General features: G+C 36.7%; 1 long non-coding RNA gene across 1 annotated transcript; it reads right to left on the minus strand.

Annotated features, from left to right (window-relative positions):
- Positions 1–523: 523 nt before the first annotated feature.
- LOC129529421 (uncharacterized) lies at positions 524–2,538 on the minus strand. The gene is made up of 3 exons (XR_008674917.1): positions 2,428–2,538; positions 1,857–1,922; positions 524–582 (listed from the first exon to the last, which is right to left on the minus strand). It is a non-coding gene; the product is annotated as an uncharacterized lncRNA (long non-coding RNA).
- Positions 2,539–6,815: the final 4,277 nt, after the last annotated feature.

Below are 6,815 nucleotides of genomic sequence, written 5' to 3' on the forward strand. Positions count from 1 at the left end.
TCTAGAATGTATGCGTCAACTACCTTCACTTAAACATGGTATTATCCAAGCTCACAGTATCTGAGAAGGTTTGTGTCGTTATCTAGCAAACTAAAGTCAAGCCCTCTGTATTTCCCCACCTGTGATCTTCAAAGATATGGTGCTCCTTGAGATTTCTGTAAGGTAGGTCTGTTCTAAAACGTGTGAAAGGAAGAGAACCTGAAAAGGCAAGGTCTAAGAAGATCATTCATTTGGAGATGGCAAGGGTCACATCCGGGTTATCTAAGTCAGTGTGATTTACCCTTTGGTAAATCATACACATATTTCAGAAGTTACTTTATATGCTGTAATTCTTGCACACATATTTCATGGAAAATAAATTAGTATTACCTCGAGTATCATCCATATCACCATCCCTTGAATGTTCTGATTGGATGTCTGGAGGGGTCTGAAGGATGGCCACGCTATTCTGATTTATAATCTTTAATTTCAGTTTTGGTTTTGACAGTTTTCTTCTTGGAACTGCAACTGTGAGGCTCTGTAACTGAGTCATCCCTGATTCAGTCAAACATACACCATCCTGGGTATAAGTCTTGGGTGGGTCTAAAATTACAAAATCCTAAGAATACAAATTTAAACTTTCATTTTAAATTTGACTGATTACTGATTACCGATTACTGATACCCATGTCAAGGGAATGTGACTGTAGTTCTAGAAAGCAATTACGTATCTATGAAATGCATGAATAATTAACTTCATGAAACCCAATAAAAACTAGGAAAAATAGGTCAAACTTCCTTGGATTATAGGCAGAAATGTTACATGTTTTTAAAAAAATGGTCTTCCTGGGCCGGGTGCGGGGGCTCATGCCTGTAATCCCAGCACTCTGGGAGGCCGAGGCGGCAGGCAGATCACGAGGTCAGGAGATCGAGACCATCCTGGCTAACACAGTGAAACCCTGTCTCTTCTAAAAATACAAAAAATTAGCCGGGCGTGGTGGTGGGCACCTGTAATCCCAGCTATGCGGGAGGCTGAGGCAGGAGAATCGCTTGAACCCGGGAGGCGGAGGTTGCAGTGAGCCGAGATCGTGCCACTGCACTCCAGCCTGCGTGACAGGGTGAGACTCCATCTCAAAAAAGTCTTCCTGGCATTTCTATTTTCATGTCCCAATAAAAAGAGTTAGAAGCACTGCAAAGAAATGCAATGCTCAGCTAATCCACTATGAGCTTTTTCCTGGAAAAGATCAAAAGGCAGGGATCTATTTACACAAGAAAAGAGAGAATACTCCAGAAGCTCATCTGGAAAAATCAGAGTATCAACATAATTACTAATAGGGAGAAGTAATAAATAAGTACAAATCCTGCAGATTTAATTTTAAATGTACAAAACTGTTGTTCCTTAGAACAATTCCTGTACTATCCAAATGTTTTTGTATCAGGTGCTATTAAATACAAGTATTCAAAAGAATGACTGTTTAATAAGAATATCATATTAATCACCATACTAGGCTTATTAATTATTTTAAAAAATTAAGAGATTGAATTAATTCTAAAAGAAATCTGCTTGCTAACTAGGCCGTATTTTCTGCTAACTGATAATTAAGCACAGTAATATATCAATGAAACCAAAGTAAGTATGGCATTAATGGTTATTCTAAGAGCTGTTATTTTTGTTGCCAACTTGCTGAAATTTATAGGAATACTGCCCCAGTAAAGCTGGATGACATTTTGTATATCATTGTGGAAATGATTACCAACATTATGGAATTTGGATAGAACACCCATATGATTGAAGCAGATTTTACAAGTGGTAAGCCAATTATGTAAAAATTAAGCAAAGCAAATTAATTAAATTAAGTAAAGCATTTCAAATTTTACCTAGCTCTTTTACTTTTGTGACAATTTGTGCTACAAGTGAAGATCCACAGCAGTCTGAGGAAGGCACTGAAATGAAAAAAAAAATCCAGGTAATTCTTTTCAGAAAAGGTAAAGTGTATTTACATACTTATATATGATTAAATTTTCTGTTTCTATACTCATTTTATTAAAATAAATGTTTGAACACTAAAGTTAAAAGCACTTTTTAAAGCAACAACAAAACAAGAAGTGATGAAGGAAATACTCAAGTCATGGAGGAAAACCTGGATAAGAAAGAATCAACACATTGGATTTTGACATATTGTCAATAACTACAAGATCATGTTCCTTGGAAGCAAAATTTTAGTTTACATCTAAAGTACGTGCTTTTTATTTTTTCATGTAAATTGTTTTATAACAAGTTGTGATAAGTCATGTATAACCAACAATAATATTTTTCATAAAATACTTGTCAAAGTAAGTTTCACAAAGATAAAGTAGAGTAGAGCTAAGCTAATTCATTGGTTATGGACAGTAAGGTGCAAATGAGTGGTACAAGAGTGCAGACTCACAGTTTAAATTATTCTCTTACCATTAGACGCAGGCATATAGGGTCTGCACATGTTACAATCAAAACCAATGTCTGCTACATTTTCCACTTCTTCCTCAGTATTTAAGTTCTGACGAACTGCATGCATCCATCTGAAAAGACCATATTTGTACATTTTTTTAAAAAAATGGAATATACTGAGAACTGCTACCTTTTAAACCTGTAACACTGAGTCTTCAAACTTAAAAGCCCTAAGCCTCACATGCTCCTCCTACCTTGCCCTTTTCTCCTAACTATCCCTATTAACAGAAAAACTTTCATAGAGCTAAGGAGGAAATAAAAAGGAATGAGAACAACTATTAGAGAGGAAGCAAAGCACATTACACAAGGAAGCTAATTATTTTATAATCATATATTAAATATTTCAAAGACAGCAAGGAAGCTAGTTAGGGCAAACACAAAGGTATTCAGAAAACTGCAAATGGCAGTGCTAGCATATATGGGCTCCAGGCAATGCATCTAACTTGAAGTAGACATATCTCATGGAAAGCGATGTTGAATGGTAATTGGGAAATAAAGTAAAAAGTTGTCTTGCAATGGAACAGATAATTAGTAGCCAGAGTCCCAAAAATACTGTACTACTGATAAAATAATACTATCAATATATGTTCACTGCTTAACTTCTGAAGAGTACAACAATATACCAATGAAAGCAAGGAAACATTCTTGATTTTGAAATTTCACATAATTATGTAGGGAGGGCAGAAGGTGCTATCTAATACCTAGATATCTAGTAATAGAGCTTTAAGAGAAAGTGGTTTAAGGAGAACAGAAAGTGTTAGATATTTTTTATAATCTATTAAAAGATTCAGAAACCCTTCATAAGAAACGGCATAGATGAAGGCAATAATTCTCCATCTAATTTCAAGGGATTCCTAAACCCTCAAAAAGGCCTAAATTAAAAATCTTTAGTCTTGGGTGGACACAGTGGCTCACGCCTATAATCATAAAACTTTGGGAGGCTGAGGTGGGCAGATCACAAGGTCAAAAGATGGAGACCATCCTGGCCAACATGGTGAAACCGTCTCTACTAAAAATACAAAAATTAGCTGGGCGTGGTGGCATGCACCTGTAGTCCCAGCTACTCCGGAGGCTGAGGCAGGAGAATCGCTTGAACCCAGGAGGCGGAGGTGGAGTTTGCAGTGAGCCAAGATAGCGCCCCTGCACTCCAGCCTGGCGACAGAGCAAGACTCTGTCTCTAAATTTAAAAACAAAACAAAACAAAACTTTAGTCTGGAGTTGAGAATTCAAAACAGGAAATCAATTCTGTAAGTTTCTAGGTGACTAAAAATCTACAAGGCAAAAAGTTCTGTACCTAAAACTTGTGATTAAGGAAAAGCTATTTTCCATTTTTTTTTGCTACATTTCAAAGAGAAAAGCTTTAAAAAGATGAAAAAATAGCACAATACCTATCACGTTGTCTACATTGCAGAATAAGATCTTCTTCTCTATAGTTTCAATAGTAGACTGGACAGGAAGATAAGCTTGCACAAGGAGCGCACTGTGTGTAATTGTTCTGCCATTCACATCTTAGACCTGCAGATGTTGCTCCACAGTGTCTGCACCAAACACACCTGAAATCCAAATCCCCCCGAAAAGTCTCAATTTTATTTTCTTAGTTATTCAGTTACTGTAATTCAGGAAGCTACATACGAACATAATGGGGCTAATGATTTAATGTGTATGTGAAAATTTTTCTGATTAGTGGTATCTATCATAGAATATGTGTATTATTCAATTAAATAGGTATGGCTAATTTTTAAAAACTAAAGTGGTATGAAAAAGCTCTGAACTTGAAAGACTAACAAGGCAAACAAACCCTAGAGAACCATTTGCACTTCCAGCCTCCTTTGGGAACTGTCTGCAATGGAGGGTCTAGGCACTAGGTGTGATAACTTATGTCACAATCATCACACAGCAAGAGTCTTCCTGGGTCAGTTGCCTTCCCACAGGCCTCACACACAGTGCACTCAAGACACCTCCAACCTTTGCTAAGAACCACTTTAGTGATCTGTAAAAGAAACAACCAATCCATGTGATTTATGCATTAACCTAACATAATCAAATATACTATATAAATTAATATGGTGCTTATGTACCTAGAAGCAGAAAGGGGCAATCAACTAACATTTATTGAGCACCTACGGAGGCCCAATACTGGGTTGGGCATGTTCATACACGCTTTTAGGAGCCTACTGAGCAGAATAATAGAAAATGGCACATATTTTAATGCCTTTTTAAAGTCCACATAATTACCTTATGCTGTACATTTAATGTCCACTATATTTATAGATATAGTGACCAGATTTTAAAGAAATCAAGTAAGCTTCACTATTATTGATACATAATTTGAAAATACATCAACAAAATCTCCATCTACATTTCCATGCTTAGAATCAATAGAAAAAATACCAAAAAAATTAATGTAAAGCATGAGTTCTTAGGGACATTTTATGATCTTAGAGGATTTCTATTTAGACTATGAAGCTAGGAATTCTGAAGTTCACATTCACTCCTCTGTTTATTCTCCCCTCTCTCAAGGGTATAAGTTAGCAGAATATTTGGGAATCTCCAGATCCCTAACAAACTCCTGAAGGAAACCACACCATGTAATATTAAGATTGCGGAACTTCTTTAACATCTCAAAAGACTAGGATCGTCAGACAGAACCAATCAAGTGCCCACATTATAATGAAACAGCAAGTAATGAGGGTACAGAATAAAAATTCAGATCATGAGGTACATGAAAGCCTAAAAGCTACCAGAGAAGAAAATAAAAGAGTTAAATTCAAAGGAACACCCATCAGAATGGCACAAAACTTCCCAACTCCAGATGCTAGAAGAGTATAAGTTTCCAATTCTACAGGAAAATACTTTTCAAAGTACAATTCTCAACCTAGCTACACAAGCAACTATGTGTGAAGACAGAATACGTTGTAGACACAGGAAGACTCAAAATTCAGCTCCTTCATTCTCCTTCTAATAAAGTTACTTAGAGATATGCGGAACAGAATGAGGATGTATTACAAAGAAAAGGAAGACTTGGGATCTATAAATCAACAGATCCAACAAAGAACATCAGGCCAGGGAAGTTTAAGGATGAGAACAACACACCCAGAAGCCACTGGCACATATCAGAGCAGGAGAAGGGAATGTCTAGAAGGAGGGTAGGACTTCTCCAAGAAAAAAACAGTACTTTAAAAAATAATCTTATATGATAGTTCTATAGTAGGCAAAAACAAAGAACGAATGGAGAGTCACTATTACTTTCTTGTTATTAAAAACTCCATGAAAGACAAAAGAAACTCATAGTATACTGTTTAGATCTGCAGTGAACATTTACTGAGTCATAACCAACACCTTATTAATTGAACTAAACATAGTAATACAACTATATTGGGAGAAGGAAGGAGGTGTATTTTAAGACCTAAATCAGAATTTATTTATTCATAGCAGAAAGTCAACAAAATCTAGCATTGATAAAGCAGTAAACCAGTTGATTATTTAGAGCTGTAACATTAACCACAAGAAAAAAGACCTGAAAAGATTAAAAGTGATTGCCTCAGATGTGGAGGTAGAATAAGACAAGAGTTGGTTGTTCATTACAAGGCCTTTTTTTTTTTTTTTGAGATGGAGTCTTGCTCTGTTGCCTGGGCTGGAGTGCAGTGGTGTGATCTCAGCTCACTGCAACCTCCGGCTCCCATGTTCAAATAATTCTCCTGGCTCAGCCTCCTGAGTAGCTAGGACTAGAGGAATGAGCCACCACACTTGGCTAATTTTTGTATTTTTAGTAGAGATGGGGTTTTACTGTGTTGGCCAGGCTGGCTTGAACTCCTGCCCTCAAGTGATCCACCCACCTCGGCCTCCCAAAGTGCTGGGATGACAGGTGTGAGACACCACACCCGGCCCGTTACAAGGCTTTTAATGTCATTTGATTTTTAAACATGTATATTTATTATTTTGATTAGCTTATTGATTTTTAAGAATTTGTCTTAGATTACCAAGTTAGTATATTATTTGCCCAAATGAAGGAAATGGCCTGGGGTAAGATCAGGGTGGCTTAGAGCAGTAGCCAGCAAACATTTCCAATAAAGGGCCAGAGAGTAAACACAAAGTTTTGAGGGCCATATGATCTGTTGCAACTTTATAAAAAGTCTGCCAGTGTAATGCAAAAACCGCTACAAATATATGTAAACAAAAGAACATGGCCATATTTCAATAAAAGTTTATTTGCAAACACAGGAAATGGGCCAGATTTACTCTGTGGGCCAGTCTGCCTGACCCTGGCTTAAACAATGACCTGAAGACAAAGTGGCAGACAGATCTGAGGTGTTTAGTGGCAGAATTTTAAAAATATTTATCTTCATTCC

Source organism: Gorilla gorilla, chromosome 23 (assembly GCF_029281585.2).
Source record: "Gorilla gorilla gorilla isolate KB3781 chromosome 23, NHGRI_mGorGor1-v2.1_pri, whole genome shotgun sequence".
Taxonomy (NCBI): Eukaryota; Metazoa; Chordata; class Mammalia; order Primates; family Hominidae; genus Gorilla; species Gorilla gorilla.